This window comes from Ursus maritimus, unplaced genomic scaffold (assembly GCF_017311325.1).
Source record: "Ursus maritimus isolate PB19 unplaced genomic scaffold, ASM1731132v1 scaffold_6, whole genome shotgun sequence".
NCBI lineage: Eukaryota > Metazoa > Chordata > Mammalia > Carnivora > Ursidae > Ursus > Ursus maritimus.
Window position 1 is genome coordinate 68,580,483 of NW_024426774.1, and position 20,989 is coordinate 68,601,471.

The following is a 20,989-nucleotide window of genomic DNA, read 5'->3' on the forward strand; positions in this document are numbered from 1 at the left end:
CAGTCAGTTAAGCGTCTGCCTTCGGCTCAGGTCATGATCCCAGGGTTCTGGGATCGAGTCCCCACATCAGGCTCCTTGCTCAGCAGGTAGCCTACTTCTCCCTCTGTCTGTGGCTCCCCCTGCTCGTGCCCTCTCTCTCTGCCAAATAAATAAATAAAAATTTTTAAAAACTGTCCCTGTTAGATGACAATTGTATATGTATGTATCAGATCCATGAAATTTCAAAGAAAAAAAAAAGATTCTAGAACGAATCAGTGAGTTTAGCGAAGTTGCAGGATGCAAAGTCAACAAGTAAAACTCAGTTTTACTTCTAAATTAACAATGAACTAGAAACGAAAAATAAAGTCCAATGCCATTTACAATCACTTAAAAAAATCTGAAATACTTAGGTATAGACCTAATAAAACAGATTCACAATCTGTATCTTGAAAGCCATGAAATGTTGATGAAAGAAATCAGAGACGATCTAAATAAACGGAGACATATACTCTGTTGTGTTTATAATTGGAAAATGTAATACAATCAAGACGTCAGTTCCCCCCAAATTGATCTGTAGGTTAACACAATTCCAATCAAAATCCCAGCAGTATTTTTTGTAGCTACAGATTATCTGATTCTAAAATTTATATGGAATGGCAAAGAAATTAAAACAGCCAAAACAATTTTGAAAAAGTATGAAGCCAGAGAATTCACATTACCCAGTTTCATGACTTACTATAAAACCTACAGTAATCAAGAAAATATGGCATTGTCAAAGATACAGACACACAGACCAATGTCACAGAGTCCAGGAACAGACCCACACCGTGTGATTTTTGACAAAAGTGCAAACTCAACTCAGTGGCACAAGGTGGAGCATATGCAAAATGAAATAATAAAACAAAAAACACCTTGACCTAAACTTTACATCTTATACAGAAATTAACCCAAAACCCAAAATGAATCATAAACCTAAATGCAAAACAAAGAACTATAAAATTCCTAGAAGAAAACACTGAAGAAAATCTCTATGACCGGAAGTGAAGCAAAGAGGTTTCAGACATGACATTAAGCACTATCCATAAAAGAAACAATCACTCGGACTTCATCAAAATTAAAAACGTTTGCTCTCTGTAAGACACTGTCAAGAGAATGAAAGATTGGGAGAAAGCATTTGTAAACCATGTATCTAAGAAACNNNAGGAATTCACAGTATCTTTTTAAAATCTCAGAACTTCACAGAAAGAAAACAACAAAAAGGTTGGGTAAAGATTTCAACAAACACCTCACCAAAGAAGGTATACCAAGGACAAATAAGCACATGCAGAGGGGCTCAACAGCAGGGACCATTAAGGAAATAATTAAACCTCAATATGATAAAACCGCACACTTATTGCAACAGCTAAGAACAAAATAAAACTGATACTACCAAGTGCTTGGAAGGTTCCAGTGTACTTGGAGCTTTCATATGCAGCTAGTGAGAATATAAAATGGTAATGGTGCTCTGGAAAACAGTTGGTAGTTTCGCATACAGTTAAATTTATATTTGCCATGTAATCCAGCAATTCCACTCCTAGGTATTTATCCTAGAAAAATGAAAATGCATATTTATACAAAACCCTGCACATACGTGTTTATAGTAGCTCTATTCATTATCCAAAAAATGGAAACAATTCAAATGCCCTTCAGTAGGTGAATAAGTAAACTGTGGTATATTCCTACAATGAAATATTACTCAGTGATAAAAAGGAACAGCTGACCTACACAGCAAAATAAAGGAATATCCAGGGGCGCCTGGGTAGCGCAGTCGTTAAGCATCTGCCTTCAGCTCAGGGCGTGATCCTGGCGTTCCGGGATCGAGTCCCACATCGGGCTCCTCGGCTGGGAGCCTGCTTCTTCCTCTCCCTCTCCTCTGCTGTGTTCCCTCTCTCGCTGGCTGTCTCTCTGTCACATAAATAAATAAAAAATCTTTAAAAAAAAAATAATAAAGGAATATCCAATGAACTATTCTGACCAAAAAAAAAAAAAAAAAAAAAAGCCACTCTCAAAAGATTCTATACTGTATGATGCCATTTATATGACATTTTACAAAAGCAAAAATGTAACAGCAGAACACACATCAGCAGTTACCAGGGCCTAGAAGTCGGGGTGCAGGAAGTCATAAGTGACTTCAAAGGAGAAGCATTTGTGGTGATGGAACAGTTCTGTATCCTGATTGTTGTGTTGATGGTGGGGGGGTTTACATAGATCCAGACATGGAATTGAACACACATACACACTCGCTGTACTACATGTTAGTTTAAAAAAATGAACTTCCTTTGTTACACGGCCGTGAGAAATCAAAGTGAGACGTCATGCGGCGAACAGCCCTGAACAATGGCTGTACCAATCGAGTTCACTGCCCCCCACTCCTTGTTTTTCTTAACTAAGGCTAACCCCCTTTCCAGCAGTCAGTGTCCCCACACCCTAGCAAGAATCGTGTCTTTTGCACAGTTCACAACTAGAAAAGTCTGGTGGGGGCTGTGTGGATCTGAATCTCACCAGCAGAGACCTGGCTTCTCACCACCAAGTTCTGGTCTTCGATTAGTGCAAGGATCCTGTTCTTAACAGGAACATTTGTTGTAAACAGGAACATTTATTTCCTAGATCAATGGGTGTTTTCAAAATAGAAAATGTCAAATGTCAAGATACAGATTTCAGTCTTAGAGTAACATGAAATATACCCTACGTTCTGGAAATTGGAGACAGAGTCCACTTGGTTAAATATAAAGTATCAATACTATAGTGTCATTGTTGCAAAGCTGTTGCTTTGTGACAATCATTCTAGAAATTATCATTTGTAGATTTTGGAATTTTTTAGTGAAGGAAAAAGTCCTTGTGTTTCTATTGACCATTGCTACTTATTTCTACCAGTTAAGTATTATAGACAAATAACATTTTGCTTCTTTTACAACGTGTGAACTATTCATCCAGGATCAGCTCTATGCTAGCAGTTAGTATCTAGAGAAGCATAAGGTATATCATTACTTCATATTCTTCTGATGCAAAGAAAAGATATTTCTTGATTTCTGGTAAGATCTCTGATCCACAGTCAAAAGAACTAATGCTAATAATGCTTTATTCTCACCCCCCGCCTGAGGAAATTAAAATTTTCATGAAATCTCTCCCTCTGTCAAAATTCATGTTGCTCTTAAGGATTAGGTATAGTTATTATCAGGTTATCGCCTTAAAGACTAAATAAATTATTCTTCAGAGTTCTATAATAAATAACATTTATTATCTTAGGAGTGATTGGATACAGGGTTACCTTCTGAGTGCTGTCTTGTTTGCTTTTCTCTGAATCTATTTTAAACAGTTTTATGCATTCGTCTCTAACGGAGTTCATTTGAACATTCGACATTTGCACTTTACAGAGTCAGTAAAAGATAATTATTCAACGCATATGCTTTCTGGTTAAATGTGTGAAACTTCTAAATAGAAAATGGAAATTGGTTTAAAGTGTATTACAGAAGACTTAAATTTATCTTTGGTTCATGGAGCAGCGATCAGCTTTTCTCCTGGTGTTCCTGTGATTTCATTCTCAGTCATTGTCAGTCAGTCAGAGCCCATAGATTTCAGAACGGAGTTTATCCCCAGTTAATCCTCCTCTATCTGAGCAGAAGTAACCCCAAACTGACCTTTATGTGACAGTCACCTTTCATTATTGCATTTTGAGCTAATGTTGTCAATAAAAATCACAGTTAAGTCAGGCTGACATTAACCAAGGGGACCAAAAGAACTGCTTTAGAGGCAAAATATATTTGCCATGTTATCAGATGCTGAGACCCTAGTGAGTCATTAAAGTAGAATTCTGTTTATTAACTTTGACAGAGTAAGGGCAGCTGTGAATTGTATCCAGAGCAAAATCCAGAATCTAGAGTAACAAAAACCCAATTCTGAATTAATTTAGTAAGACTGGCCATCAGAGAAATTTGTGGTAAAATCTCTCCTTTCACTTTTTTGAGGTTTCTCTGTGTTTTTCCCTTATTCCCAGCACAATCTCCCCACTCTGAATTCATTTACCACTTTTACTGCTTTTTAGAGAAATATCTAAGCCCCAGACCGGTTTTGCTCTTATTGGTCCCACTGTAAAACTCATGCCCTCATTAAAACCTTACCAGCCCTGCCAGCATAATCCTGATACCAAAGCCAAAGACACTACAAAAAAAGCCAACTATAGGCAAGTATCTTCAATGAACATGAACACAAAAAAAAAATCCCAATGAAATATTTAGAAACTGAATTCAATAATCATTCAACAATCATTCAACGATCAACTGAATCATTCACCATAATCAAGTGGGATTTACCCTGGGGATGAAAGTGTGGTTCAATATTTGCAAATCAATGTAATATATCACATTAACAAGAAGCATACAACCATATGACCATCTCAATACATGCAGAAAAAATATTTGACAATATATAACATCTGTTCATGATGAAAACTCTCAACAAAGTCAGTTTAGAGGGAATATCCTTCAACATAATAAAGGCCATATATGAAAAACTCACAACTGACATCATACTCAATGGTGAATAACTAAAATCCTTCTAAAACTAAATTCCTCTAAGATAGAAATAAGACAAGGATATCCATTCTCACCATTTTTATTCAACATAGTACTGGAAATCCTAGCTGCAGCAATCACACAAGAAAAAGAAATAAAATGGATCGAAATTGGTAAGGAAGAAGTAAAACTGTCACTATTTGCTGATAACATAATACTACATATAGAAAACTCTGAAGATACCACCAAAACAACTATTAGAGTAAATAAATTCAGTAAAGTGGAAGGATACACAGTTAATATATAGAAATCTGTTGTATTTCTATACACTAATAACAAAGTAGCAGAAGAGAAATTAAGGAAGCAATGCTATTTACAATTGCAACAAAAAGAATAAAATACCTAGGAATAAGTTTAACCAAGGTGGTGAAAGACTCCGTGCTCTGAAAACTGTAAGACACTGATGAGAGAAGTTGAAGATGACACAAATGGAAAAATAGACCGTTTTCATAAATCGAACGAATATTGTTAATACATCTATACTTCCCAAAGCAAACTATGGATTCAATACAATCCCCATAAAAATACCAACAACATTTTTCACTTAACTAGAACGAATAATCCCCAAATTTGCTTGGAACCACAAAAGACCCCAATAGCTAAAGCAATTTTAACAAAGAAGAACAATCTCATATTTCAAGATATACAACAAAGCTGTAGTAATCATACAGTATGGTACTGGCACAGAAGACACATAGATCAACAGAACAGGACAGAAAGCCCAGAAATAAATTCACGTGTATACAGTCAATTCATCTATGACAAAGGAGGCAAGAATATACATTGGGGAAAAGACAGTTTTTTCAATAAATGGTGCTAGGAAATCTGGACAACTACATGCAAAAAGAAGAAAGAAAAGAAAGTTAAGAAAGAAAAAGAAAAGAAAGAAAAAGAAAAGAAAAGAAAAGAAAAGAAAAGAAAAGAAAAGAAAAGAAGGAAAGAAAGAAAGAAAGAAAGAAAGAAAGAGAGAGAGAGAGAGAGAGACTGGACCACGTCCTTACACCATACACAAGAATAGATCAAAGTGGATTAAAGATCTCAATGTGAGACCCAAAGCCATAAAACTCTTAAATGAAAGCATAGACAGTAATCTCTCAGACACTAACCTTAGCAACCTATTTATGGATATGTCTCCTCAAAGGAAACAAAAGCGAAAAGAAATTACTGGGACCATACCAAAATAAAAAGCTTTGCACAGCAAAGGAAACCATCAGCAAAATGAAAAAGCGATCTACTGGAAATAGAACAAGATATTTGCAAATGACATATCCAGTAAGGGGTTAACACCAAAAATACATAAAGAACTCCTAGAACTCAACACCAAAAACCTCCAAATAATCCAATTTAAAAATGGGCAGGTAACCTGAATAGTTTTTCCAAAGAAGACATACTGATGGCCAGCAGATACATTAAAAGGTGCTCAGTATCACTAATCATCAGGGAAATGCAAATCAAAACCACAGTGAGATTCACTTTACACCTGTCAGAACGGCTAGAATCAAACTGACAAGAACAAATGTTGGCAAGAATGTAGAGAAAAAGGAACCCTCATGTACTGTTGGTGGGCATGTAAATTGGTGCAGCCACTGTGGAACAGTATAGAGGTTCCTGAAAAAATAAAAAATAGAAATAGCATACAATCCCATAATTCCACTACTAAGTGTTTACCCAAGGGAAAGAAAGGCACTGATTTGAAAAGATATATGCACTCTTTTTTTTTTTTTTTAAGATTTTATTTATTTATTTGACAGAGATAGAGACAGCTAGCGAGAGAGGGAACACAAGCAGGGGGAGTGGGAGAGGAAGAAGCAGGCTCATAGCGGAGGAGCCTGATGTGGGGCTCGATCCCAGAACTCCGGGATCATGCCCTGAGCCGAAGGCAGGCGCTTAACCGCTATGCCACCCAGGCGCCCCTGAAAAGATATATGCACTCTTATGTTTACTGCAGCATTATTTACAACAGCCAAATTATGGAAGCAGCCCAAGTGTCCATCAATATATGAATGGATAAACAAGATGTGGCATAAATATACAATGAAATATTACTCGGCCATGAAAAGGAATGAGATCTTGCCATGGGACAAGAGGGTATGGAACTAGAGGGCATTATGCTAAGTGAAAGAAGTCAGACAAAGACAAATACTATATGATTTTATTTATATGTGAAAGCTAAGAATGAAATATGAATAATAATGAAACAAAAACAGAGAACTAAATACAGAGAACTGATGGTTGCCAGAGGAGAAGTGGGGTGGGGGATGGGCAAAATAGGTTAAAGTGAGTAAGAGGTACAAACTTTTAGTCATAAAATAAGTAAGTCACAGAGATGAAAAGTACAGTCAGTAATATTGCATTAACATTGTACGGTGATAGGTGAGGACTACACTTGTCGGGGTGACCATTGAGTAATACAGAGAACTATAGAATTGGTATGCTATACACCTGAAATATACCTTTGTATGTCAATAGAGAGCTAGTGAACATGGTCTTCAGGGACCAGACTTGAATTCAACAATCAGGTTTGCTACCTACTAGCTACCTGCTTGATCAGTTACTAAACCACTCTTAACTCATGCCCTCATCTCTAAGTAGAGGCAAGTATAATTACTTTTTAAGGTGGTTTTGAGGATATTGGATAATGCAAATGAAATATTTGGCATAGTATCTCACACAGCAAGTACTAAATCTGACCACTGTCATCACCACACACACTGCACTATAATTATTAGATTACATCTGTATCTCTTACAACAGAATTAACATTGGTAGAACAGGAAATGTATCTTTCTTACCACGCTTTTCCTAAAACCTTAATGTGTGTCATGTAGGTGATCAATAATTAATGTATAAAGGAGTAACTGGTCAGACGTCTGTCTCTCCCTCTTCCTTTCCTGCCCCCCTCCTCTCTATCTACCTATGCATAGGTATACATGTAATTTTTAAAGTAATGTTTCTCCTTTATCCTGTGAATTTACACATAACTGACCTTCTTTTCATTTCAAGCAATTGTCCCATGACTGTACCTTTTTTCTAATCGTTTCCCATTCCTTATTTTCCTGGCTAGACTATAAACTCAGTAGGGCAAACACTTTGTCTTTTTTACCATAATGTCATCAGGGCCTAGAACAGTGTCAGACATACACACAGGAACACAATAAATATTTGTCAAAAGAACAAATAGATATTCTCTGCATCTCAGGATCTGCCTTTGGTCCTCCTTTAGACTGGATTCCCCACTCTGGCTTGTCTCATCCCCATTCAATGCTCTCCCCTTCTTTTCTACAATATACATTACTCTTATTCACTGCATTACACACTTCGTGGTAGAGTCCTCTCCACCCTGACAAGTCCCAATACCAAAAACTTAAGTTCCACTGACCCAAGCAGGAAGTCTCCAAAAGAAGGTGCACACATCCTATTTGTGTTGTTATGCCAATGGATCAGGACGATGTGTCAATTTAGATTATAAGGAACCCCTTAGATTATGCCTCAACCTTATACTGAGGGAAGGGGGATTTGGAAAGAAGACGCTTTCTAAAAACCTTTCCCATCATGCCCATAGGTAGTTCCCAACTCCCTCACTACTCCTCAGAGCAACTTGCTGCTGCTGCTGGGCTTTTATCCTCCCTCTAAAGCTGCTGCTCCCAATCTTTAACCATGCATGAGAATAACCTGGGGGGGGGGGGCTTTAAAATAAGAATGCCTGACCATGCCTCCCCCCTCCTCCACAAGGGTGGGGTTTAGGAATTTGTATTATGTCAAAATTCCCCTACGTGATTCTAATACGCCTCCAAGGTTGAGAACCACTAGGTTCTAAAGAGTTCAAGCCCATTCAGACTAGTTGTTCAGGTACCAGAAATCCCAAACTCAAAGTCTTCAGGCACAAGATGCAAGACTAGACCAGGAAGGAGTTAGCCAACCAGTAACTTATGCCATGTCTAAGCATCAGTCATCACTTAACTGTAGCCAGTTGTAATTATGTGGGAAAGCAGCCCAGTATTGCTACATCTTCTTAATCTTCAAGAGAAGCCATAAATCTGCAATTTTAGATGAACTTTCACAATTTGAAGTGCTGGCAACCAATTCAAATTTCTTTAAAATACTGTGTAGGGTAAACAAAACATGTCTTGAGCTGGATTCCATTCATGGGCCAATAATTTGAAGTTTTTACCAACTGTTCCACAATATCCTGAGAAATCCTTTATATATTCTTCACCAAGTGTCTATTAAGTAAATTCTTAGAAAGCTAGATTCCTTCTCATCATTCATGTATGCTCTACGTGTTGTTGGGAACAAATCTGAATGTGACTGGAATGACTCCAAAGGGCAAATATTGTGTTATTCAGAGTATGTGATGCTCAAATGCCTCAAACTTAAAGTTCTTGGCAGTGTAAACAACACTCCCCAATCTACCAATCGTATTAATACCTGAAACATGCAAAGCACTGACTAGGCTCTTTGGAATAGAGACAAGTGGCATAGCTCCTGTTCTACAGAGCCATTCCATATACTTACGTAGGATATAGATTCATGAGATTTTAGCAAAAATACAACATACCCATTTACTAATAGTGAGGGCATGGCTAGATCTGAGTTTATCTGCAGGAAAGAGAACATTTCACTGACAAGGAAATGGAGGCAGATAGTGGAATGCCTCAAACGGACGACAAATTAATTAAGATTCCTAGAGGCAATGTCAAGCAACTGAAGGGGCTTTGTGTGTTTTTTCTTTTGTTTTGTCTTACTTTTCAATAGCAGAGTATCATGGCAAGTAGTGTTGAGGAGGACTATTTTGGTCATGGTAGATGAGACAGATTGGACAGCAGAGAACAGAGGAAGACAACCTGTTCTTAGGTCAGAGCCAAGGTTGCAAACATGAGGAGTGGAAGGGAGGATGGTCTGGCCTGGCTGGTGGCAGAGGGATGAGAAGAAAAGGGTAAGCTCAAAGTGATTCTGACCTTGACTAGAGAAAAAGGAGGGCTAGCAATTATTCAGTAAGCCCCTAGGATGGGCTTTATTCCACGTTGAGTGCTTAACATAAAATTATCTCTTTTGCTTTAAAACAGAATATGACTGAAACGGGAGACCGCTTGAAGATTTCACTATATAACCACACTGTAAAATTTATCTTATAGGGCCTTAGAGATCATCCAGTCCAACCCCCTCACTTCACAGAAGGGATCTGACTTTTCCCAGTCGTTTACATACCAGTAGCAGAGCCACAATAGAGCCCAGATTTCTAATTTTTCACCCTAATGATCTCTTCTCTTCACCATGGTGCTTCCTCATCCTGAGCTTTCATACAAATGGGCTATAAATCAGGCATCAGATTCAGGTAAGAAGATGCAAGTGAACAGGTGATAAAATGAAAGTGAACAGGTGATAAAATGTGGTGTAGAAAGTAATTCCATAACCACTCAATGCAAACAAGGGAGGGGGGAGCCAGAAAAAAAGGTCTCCACAACCTTGATGCAAAGGTTGCACAGAGGAGGAGATAAAGTCAGCAGTGATATACAGGTAGCAGTAGTGCCTACATCCCTTCTATCAGCCCAGCACAGATGTCGAGATAAGAGGACATAAATGGAAATAAAAGGAAAGCGGATTCAAAATAGCTATTAGAAAGCCCTGTTCGCTGGAAGATGATAAAAGTGAAGAATCGCCACTCTGGAAAGGTTGTTGAGGGGAAATCAGACAGACTCAGGGGACAGGGAGGTGTCACTGGAGCTGCGTTTGGCATGGTGCCTGCCTTGGTGAGTTTCTATCTTGTGAACATAAACTTTTTCGCCTAAAGAAAACGTCATGCATCGTGAGTTGACACAATGGCACATGGCAGGGTCTACACCAGAGAGATTATCTAGGAGTTCAACTGAATAGATGGTCTATGGAAACTGAAGACAACTGGATCTCCCCTCTTGTAGCCAGCCATTCTGGTATTACGTAGACAATTATTATGGCTGGGCCCCTGAGCCAAAAATGTTTCTTGGCTATCATGAACTGTGCCAAAAGGGAGAACCAAATTACCCACTCTGTCCTACATTGCCCATCATCAGCCCATGTAATAAGAGCTAGGTAAGGACAGCAAGTAGGAATAAGAATGTTCTCCAAGGCTTTCCATTCTTTGCCCTATTAAAGTCCCTAGCACTTTTTCTCTCACAAATAAAGCATTACACAGGATGACTTGGGAAAAGTTTTCACCAATTCAGAAATCATATCTATCAAGATGGATTCAGTAAGGTCCAACCAGAAAGTAGCTTTCTTCTTCACTACCACTGCCAGACAAAATCACTCTGTTGACTCCTTTTTCTTCACCACAGATGAAATTTGGGGCAAGCATCATAGATGTTCCAGCCTCATAAATGAAATGCAAGTGCAGGGTCATCCTACAGCCTGCTTCAGACCCAGAAACTCCCAGCTGAGGACGGGTTTCCTCATTCCTCCTTATTTCCCTTCCTCTCCAGTTGCCACTCTTTCTGGCTTCACCTGGGTTGGGCCTAGGAGGCAGGGAGCCTGGAGGGAAAGCAACTGGGTCCTGATGCTGCAGTGGCCATCTGGCTTTGGAACCCCCTGGTTGTGGCAGATATTCAAATGCCAATTCTTATTCTCACTGGAGCTCACATGGGCTCCTCACGATCCCTCACGCTGGAGGCCTCCATCTTCAGGAGAACGATTCCTCTTCCCACTGGCTTCCAGCACCCCATACTTGGGGCTCTCTTCTGGGGTCAGTTCACTATTCAGGCAAGCCCATCTTCCTGAGGTGAGCAGTCCAGCTTCCTTCTTCTGGCTCTAGGTCTGGCTCACAAGAAACCCACACCTTTCTCTATAAAACTACAGCTCTCTCCTAAAGCAGCTGGATACTTCCTACCTTTAGAGGTCAGCCTTGAATCATGTCCCAGTCTTTCTAACTCCCCCAAATTGCAGGAAATGCATGTCACCCCCTTAACTGGTTCTATTACTTCCCACATTTGGCTTAAGATGAAGAACAAGCACACCCTCTATACCATGGAATAGGAACACAAAGAACACTGACACATCTATCCCAAGAAATCCTCATGGGAGACTTTGAATGCCAATGAATCCTTGGCATATGCTTATGACGCCTGAAGGTGGGTGAAGGGCTAATGCCAGCTGAACCCATTTCTCTGTATTTACAGTGACAGAGCACCTCACATCTAGGCAGTTAAGACTCATGCCAAAATGTGAAGAGGCTCTAGAAAAACAAAGTAATTTAAAGTCAAACGATATGGAAACCATCCCTTCCTACCTTCCCACCTCTTCCTTCTTGCTATTCCCTACCCCACTGGCTTCCAGACCCACGTGTAACAAAATGAAAAATGCAACCAATTAAATGCACACATGATTTGGACAGTGGTGTAGTCGTCTGCTGGATCATGGTAAACAGCCAAATCAAGTTATTTAAAGTCTATTTTTTCCGGATGATTTGCTCATTTAGTTCAATCCACCTCTTTGGATAGTTTTCCTAAACACATTCCCAGAAAGTTAATTAGGGTAAGAGTTTGATCTAAAGAGTGTGAAGCTCAAAACTCTTGGCATTTTGAGGTCAGGAAGATGATCAATTTCTTTTTGTATATCCTTTGCCAAGCTGTTCTCACTTTAATTTTTAAACTTGTGTGAAATTCAAAGAACACAGAGCCCAGTGTCATTTACACTTGGGCCATCATAAAAAGGCAGCTTTCTCAAAAAGAATATTGGCTGTTTTCCAGGCTGCCAGAAAGCTTTTTATAGGCTCTTTTAAACCATTCTCCTTTAAGCCAAAAAGGGAAATTAAATTTGGCCAAGGGTGAATGGACTGCCCAAGATATGAATTGCTTCTAACAGAGACAGAGTTCAAGGGAATCCTAAAGCTTCCCAATTTCAGGGAAGAAAAAAAGTAAACCCCACCTACTCCATTTATCATGGAAGAAACTTTAAATAACCTGCAATATAGTGAAGAAAATTTTCTTTTCAGAGCCATTTTGATGAATTGTGCATTTTTTTTTACAGAAATCATTCAGACATTTTATGCCCCCTTACAGAGGAACGGTGCCATCTGACAAGAACAATATGATGATACTTTCAAATTGTTCCCTCTGTTTAAAAACAAATAAATGATGCTGTGGATATGGCCTGGTGAGAATTTCAATCGTGAAAAATTATGAAATATTTCAAGTATGAAGTGTAGAGAATTATATAATCAACACTCCCAAAACACTCAGCTTTGCTGAATCTTAACATTTGGTCATAATTGTTCAGATCTTTTTTAAAAATATAAAATATTTTAGATATGGCTGTGTCCTACTCCTTTTCCTCTTGTCACAAAGGTAATACTGTGCTTATTATGGTGTTGATCATTCTCAGAAGTTTCCTTTTGACACATATATATGTATCTCTAACCATGTTTTTAAATATAGGTTTTATCATTATTCAGGAATGGTGAGGCCACCATGTTGATCAGGAGATAAATGATACTGAAAAGATACTCTGTTATACTTACAGAGCCCACACTATGGAGGGATACACGGGGAAGCACCAGGAGGCAGAGGGGACAACATGGCAATAGCTTCTACTGTGGCTTCCGTGGCAGGAACAGATGAAGCAGGATAAGCAATTTCAGGATCATCTACTTTAAATAACTTCCAAGGACTCTGGGGTGTAGGGTCTGCTGTGGGGTGGTCAGGGCAGGGGAAGAGAGTCTAAGGGCTCCTTGAAGGAGGTGGTTGGCCTTAAGGACTCTGGATTACTTGGTTTGCGTATGAAAGGCACACTCAAAGGCCAGTCCTTTGCCATCTCTAAGAATTAGCTAGCACTGGCAGGAGTAGGCCACCAGAGCCAGCAAAACCCCAAGATGTCAAAACATCAAAAACATAGAATAAAAAGATGTGATTTACATGCAGCTGTATATTGTTTTAATTTGCATGTTAACCTTTATTAAAAAAAAATCACATACGGTACATATCGTATATATATGGCACCAACTTTCTTTCTCAACATTACGCTTTGGAGATTCTTTTTTTTTTTTTTTTTAAGATTTTATTTGACAGAGAGAGACAGTCAGTGAGAGAGGGAACACAAGCAGGGGGAGTGGGAGAGGAAGAAGCAGGCTCCCAGTGGAGCAGGGAGCCCTGATGTGGGGCTCGATCCCAGAACCCCGGGATCACACCCTGGGCGGGAGGCAGATGCTTAACGACTGAGCCACCCAGGTGCCCCTATGCTTGGGAGATTTATCGGGATTGCTTCATGCAGATCTAGTCAGTTCGTTTCTTTTTACTGCTTTATCATTTGGCACTGTGTCAATATACAACACCTTATTAATATTTATTTGTTCTTTTGTTCATGGGCATTCATTTCCAGTTTTTTACTATTATAAATTATGTTGCAGTAATTAATCTTTTACCTATCTCCAGGTACGCAAATGGCAGAGAGACGTGGAATAGCTGAGTTCAAAGGCATTTCTATCTTTGACTGTAACACATATTGCCAATGGCTACTCAAAGAACTTGTAGCAAATTACCCTTCCATCAAGACTGTAGAAAATGCCGTTTTTTCCACTGTCTCACCAGCAGTGTTATTGTGAAGTTTTCCTTTTAATGTTTGCCAATATGATGACATGTAATGGTATCCCACTATTGTTTAAATTTGCATTTTCCTGATTACTAATGAAGTTGAGCATCTTTTCATATGTTTATTGGTTGTTTGCATTTCCTCTGCCATAAATTGCCTGTTCACATCTTTTGACAATGTTTTTACTGTGTTTTATTTTTATTATTTTGTAAAGTTCTTCATATTCTAGATGCTAACGCTTTGTTAATTTTATGTGTTACAGATATCTTTCCCCAGTCTATAGCTTATCTTCTCAATTAATTTATGTATCTTTAACAGAAATACTAAGTTTAATATAGTCAAGTTTATCAACTTTCCAATTCTGGTGTGCAGTTTTTTGTGTACTTTTTAAAGCTATTTTGAACAGGGGGCACCTGGGTGGCTCAGTCAGTTAAATGTCTGACTCTTGATCTCAGCTCAGCTCTTGATTTCAGGGTAGTGAGTTCAAGCCCCACATAAAATAATAATAATAAAAATAAAAGTGTTCTGGGGAAAAAAAGTATTCTGAACAGAGTCTTAAATTTTATTTAAAAGTTTTAAGCTTTTGACTTTTCCCATTTAGATCTTTAATAAGCCTGGAATTGTGATTTTAATATGGTAATAAGCAAAAGTGTTACCTTTTTCTACAAGGATAATCAACAGTTTCGGCACCCCTTGTTGATTAATCCACATCTTCCTCCACTAATTTTACTGCTACTCTTCCGTTTGCCATTCCCTTTTGTGTATGATCTAGTTCTGTGCTCTTTATTCTCTCCCACTGGCCAATTTCCTAATTTCTGTCAACACCACTGCATCTTAATCACTGTAGCTTTCTAAAAATTGTATTCCTGGCATGCCAATTCCCCCGATCTTGTTTTACACCTTCAAAACTATTCTGGCTATTCTTTGAAACTTGCTCTTCCATATGAGTATTAATCAGCTAGTCAATTTCCACACACACATACCAAAATAAAAAAACTAGTGCACCTCAGATGTGCCATACATTTAATTTACATATTGATCAGGGTTTATAATTTGATCAGGATTATAAATGTGGCATTTCTGTTTGATCAGGTTTTTTTTTTCTCACAGTTTGTTTTTTAAAATGTTTTTCAGTTAAGTATTTGATTATTCTCTATATAACCCTAAGTCTTTCTTTCAGATTCCTTTTATTGTGTAAGATTTATGGCCATGATAATTGATATACTTTGAAATAAGAATGTAAATTATTTTTGTGCACTTATTACACTGCCAGCTACCTTACTAGACTTTCTTAGTTCTACTACTGATCTCTTAGATTCAAGTAGAGTTTTGTTTGTGTAGACAATAATGTTACCTATAGATAATGTTACCTATAGATAATGACAACTTTTCATCAACAATACTGCTATCTTTTTTTTTCTTCTCTTACTGTCTAGGCTAGTACATCTAGCACAATAATGAATGGAAGAGGCACTGGCAAACATCCTTGACTCATTCCTAATTTTAAATGGAATATATCTAGTATTTCACCATTGAATGTGCTATTTATTGCAGTGTTTGATAGATTTTTACCCCTTACAGATTGGGAGTATTCCTCCCTTTCCTTCTTTGTCAAAAGGTTTTATCATGAGTAAACTTTTATTAAATATATTTTCTATGCCTCTTTTAACTTCTCAATGTGGAAATCTTAATAGATCTAATATTTAGCAACACTTGAATTCTAGGACAAACTCAAACTAGCAACAATATATTTAGCCTCTCCTCTGTATATACTGTCCCTATATTATTTCAGATTTTTTCCATTTACATTAATAAATGAGATTGGCCTAATCTTTCTACTCTTCCGTTGTCGCTGTCTGGTGTTATTACTGATGCTATATTAGCCACATAAAATGGATTGGAGAGCATTTTCTCTTGGCTAGTTTCTGGAATAGTTTGTATAAAATTGAGATTTTCTATTATTCTAAAAAGGCATAACTTACTTCTAAAATCATGATGGTGATCTTATTTTTGGGCGGATAGATTTTAAACTACCAACCCAATTTATTAACAGTTTTAGATCTATTCAGTTTTTCTATATCTTCATTAATCAATTTTGGTAAGTGTATATCTCTAGGAAAATTGTCCATGTTGTCTGATTTTTCGAATTTAATGTTTTGAAATTGTTCCTAGGGCTCTCTAATTTAAAGCCGGCTTATCTGAAGGAAATCATCAACAAAATGAAAAGGCAACCTACTAAGTAGGGGATATTGGCAAATGATATATCCAATAAGGAGTTAATACCCAAAATATATTTAAAAACTTATACAACTCAACACCAAAAACCAAATAAGCAAATTAAAAAATGGGTACAGGACGAGAACAGTTTTTTCCCCAAAGACACACAGATGACCAGCAGACACACAGAAAGATGCTCAGCATCACAAATATCGCGGAAATGCAAATCCAAACCACAGTGATACACCCCCGCACACCTGTCCGAATAGCTAGACTCAGAACGACAAGCAGTAGTAAGTGTTGGTGAGGATGTGGAGAAAAAGGGACCCTTGTGCACTCTAGGTGAGAATGTAAACTGGTACCGCCACTGTGGAAAACAGTAAATGTGTGTATATGTGTGTGTATGCATGAATTCACATACACACATCACACACATGCACAGACACAATGGAGTATTACTCAGCTATAAAAAATGATGTGATTTTTGCCATTCGTGACAGCATGGATGGACCTAGAGAGTATTATGCTAAATGAAGTCAGTCAGAGAAAGTCTAATACCATATAATTTCACTTACATGTGGAATCTAAAAAGCAAACCAAATGAACAAACAAAAAAGTACAAACAGACCCATAAATACTGAGAATAAACTGATGGTTGCCAGAGGGGAGCAGAGTAGGGGATGGGAAAAATTAGTGAAGGAGAGTAGGAGATACAGGCTTCCAGTTATGGAATGAATAAGTCATGGGGATGAAAGGTACAGCACAGGGAATATAGTCAGTGGTACAATAATAGTGCTTTATGGTGACAGATGGAAGCTACACTTCTGGTATGTATAGCAAAACATACAGAGTTGTTGAATCACTATGTCGTACACCTGAAACTAATGCAGCATTGTGTCAACTATACATCCAAAAAAAAAAAAAACTAACATCTTCACTTAAGCACCATTTTTCATGACTCTCATTTTTTTTTCTTAAAGTGAACAGATTTTTTTAATTCTATTGATCTTTCAAAAAATTGGGGGTTTTTTACTGATTTTCTCTTATCTTTAATTTCTGCTCTTATCTTTATGATTTTTTCTGTATTCTCTTTAGGTTTCTTCTCTCGAGGCAGCGTTAAATTTTGAAATGTGTTTTAATCTCTTAGATTCTCATTTTTTTTATTTCTAAAATGAAAATTCATCAAAAATCATGTCTTTTCCAATATTCCTGATTTAAAGGAAATCTGAACACTTTATTAGAGCTAGATCAGTAAAATCATAAAGAATCAATTATCAGAAAGTTGCTGGTTAAAATAAACATGTATGTAAAGTTCGCAGCTTTAAGTGATGAATGGTTTCCTTCAACAAGCCTTCAGATAAGTGTACTTTTCTAAAACAGTCATTTTTAGTGTGAGGTCGTAAGTCAAAACTCTTGAAACTATTCTAATAAGCCTTTCAATATTCTGAGAAAACTCCTTATCAATAAACTTATGAAGAAACTTAACTTTATAACAAGTGAAACACGTTATTAAACTGTATCTATACATCAAGTGTTAATGTCTAACTGAGTGTTTATCTTCTCAAAACGTCTCTCGCAACAGTCCCTACATTTGCCTAATTTTCTTATTAAGTTTGTACCTGAAGTTCTGGCCGGAAATGGAATAAATATTAACTTTAGAATTTTCTGTTTCCACTATTCTGTTGTTCCTTCACTAGTTTCCTGTGCTGGAAATGTAGCTTGTGAATTTTCCACCTTCTTTATTTTCTTTTTGGGCAAAATAATTCAAAGCTATTCATCTCTCTCTGTGTAGTGGTTCAGCTGCATCCCGTAAGTTTCATGTTGTAATTTCACTACAGTTCAATTCCAAACAATTCCTAATTAATACGTAATTTCTTCTTTGACCCATGTGTGACGTAAAAGAGTAGGATTTTTTATTTTGATTGTTTTGACTTTCTAGATGTTTTTACATGTATTGTGGGGTGGGCTGTTAATTATTGCCTCTCATAACTGATTTTTAAGTAATTTACATGCACCATGTTAAACAAAATTATTTGTTCTACGCCAATTTGCTTTGTGACCTAGTTCTTGGTCAGTATTTTTTCCAGGGTTCTTTATTGAATAGGTAAGTTTTCCAAATATTATGATAATCCATCTATGCAATAAGGCACACTAATTTCTCTGTTCACTATTGTTTTTTGTGCCTTCCTACTAGATTAAATTTTCTTACTTCTCTAAAGGAATTCCTTTGTTAAAATTTCATTAATGACTAATTAAATTCGTCTAAAAGGGTCTTTATTTTACCCTCACATTTGAACGCTTATTTCTGGGTATAAGATTCTAAACTGGCAGTTATTTTCTCTGATAATTTTGAAGATATTTTTGGAAAGTTTTCTAATTATTTTTCTTTGAAGATAATATATCTTAAAATAGTTTCTTTTTTTGGCTCCACAGTTTTAATTCACAGGTATCTGACAGTGGATTTATTTTTGTTTCTTTTCCTAGGACTTGAGATTTCTAAATCTGAAATTTAGAATCCATCTGAGGATTGATGTCTTTTATTAAGTTATGGAATATTTCCAGACATCATTTCATTAAAAATTGCCTGCCTTCCCTTTTCTGCACCTTTTTTTTCCTAGAATGCATGAGATAGACAACACACAGAACTAAATCTTTGCATTTCATCTTCTTTATCTCATCTCACCCAACACCTTAGCACAAAAATTCAAAGTGCTTGGCTACCAAGTCCAGAAACTGACTTCCGCCCTGAATACTTTAGCTTCAGTTTACCCTCCTCAATTTCTGTTCGCATTCACCACTCACAGTTCCATCTGGTATTCAGTTGCTTTCCATTGGGCCCCTGGGGATTTCTCATACTTTCTTATAAGCTCAGCTATGCAATTAAAACAGTATTTGTTAGGATTTATAGAAGACTTCCGGGTGATTTTTAGTGGAAATATCTTCAGGTTATCTAGTTCGTAACATTTCAGGAAACGGAAGTCAAGACTTTTAATCTTCAATAAAAAGATTTAATTATGTTAATATGTTTGAAACATTTAGTACAGGTATAGGTGTTGACAATTTTAGAAAATGTATCTGCTACTAGGGTTGAATCAAAAGCGCTATCTCACTGACTTGTTATTTGCTTTTCTAGTTTGCTTTCATCATTCCTCTGTCTCGTGATAAGCAGGAACAAAAGGAACTTTTCTATGTTAACTAAGATTAAATGAGTACCTTAACCTTGATGCTTTTCAGATGGGAGTTCCAGAAGTTGACACTCTCCCAGAAACATTGCCCGCACTCCTAATTTAGATCTCTTTTCATTTAAATGGTTTCATATAAACTATGCTTTTAGTATGACCTGATGGTTTTAAGACCCAGACTCAAATTCGCCCACCTCTTCCCATCTTCCTTTTATATATTTATGAACTTTGGGATCTTTCTCACTTCAATGTTCACATAACATTTATAGTGTTTACATCAACTGTAATCCACAACTGTTTTCTGGTGATTCCAAGGTTTCTGGCTTTACCTTCCCACATATACAAACCCTCCAGGGCAAAAACAGTACTTAGGATTCTCTCTCATGCTTCTTCCCCATAGAGCTGGCCCACATGCCAGCCAAAGGCAAACAAACGAAGTTAAAGAACTGTTTGCCTACATAACTTTATCTGTAACAGGAGTTTCACTAACACCAGTAAGTAATAGGAAACTGAAGCAACGAAGGTTTGTGCAACTATCCAAATCCTCGGTGTTCCACCTTGTGGAAGGAAAGATTTAAGGTTGGGGTGGGGGTGGGGGTGTACCCATGAATCAGTTACAAAGCAAGAGAAAGCCAGAGGAAGGAACAGTATTCCTGTTGTAGAGATTCCAAAAGGGTCACTTGTAATTCCATCCTCAAGCTTAGAACTCTTGGACTGACTAACGGCCATTTAAGAAAAAATATTTGAGTACTTGCTACATACCAGGCAATGTTCCAGGGCATTTGGTGTACAATAGCAGACAAGTTATACACGAATTCTTGCCCTCACAGAGTTTGTGCTCTAGTTATAGGTTAGAGATAAATAAATACACAAATAGATGAAGAAATATAATATATAACATGTCAGAAGTGCTGTGAAGAAAAATCTGAGCAGGAAAGGGGCCCAGGGGCTAATAAGGGGAGATTGTTGTTTTAAATAAGATGGTTAGAAAAACATCACTAAGCAAGTGACATTTGAGCCAACAGCGGGCTGGAGGAGGAAGCCACGAGGATATCTGAGAGAGGAGTGCTCAAGGCTGAGAGAATTGCAAATGCAGAAACACAGGCAAAAAGGAACCAGCGTGTCTAAGAACTAGCAAGAGAGTCCTGCGATAAGAACAAGATAAACAAAAGGAGAAGCTGTCAAAATGGAGGGTAGAGGGTTCATGGAAAGGGAAAACAGACAGGTCCTGGAGGGTCCCGCACACCACTGTATACAATGCGGGTTTTTCCTGACTGAGGTAGTAAGGAGCCATTGGAAGAAACTTTGGGGTAGGATAAGACAAATGTTTCAAGCAGAAGAAAACGGCAAAAACTGAAGGTGTCTGAGGTTAAGAGTCGAGGTTTTTTTGATGAAATAAATTATGGCATGTTTGTATACCGATGGGCAGGATCCAGTAGAGAA

The 20,989-nt window shown here is 37.5% G+C and overlaps 1 protein-coding gene across 2 annotated transcripts in view; it reads left to right on the forward strand.

Annotated features, from left to right (window-relative positions):
• FSHR (follicle stimulating hormone receptor) overlaps positions 1–20,989 on the forward strand; it is a 163,465-nt gene that overhangs the window by 52,780 nt on the left and 89,696 nt on the right. The gene's annotated exons all lie outside the window — the stretch shown is intronic.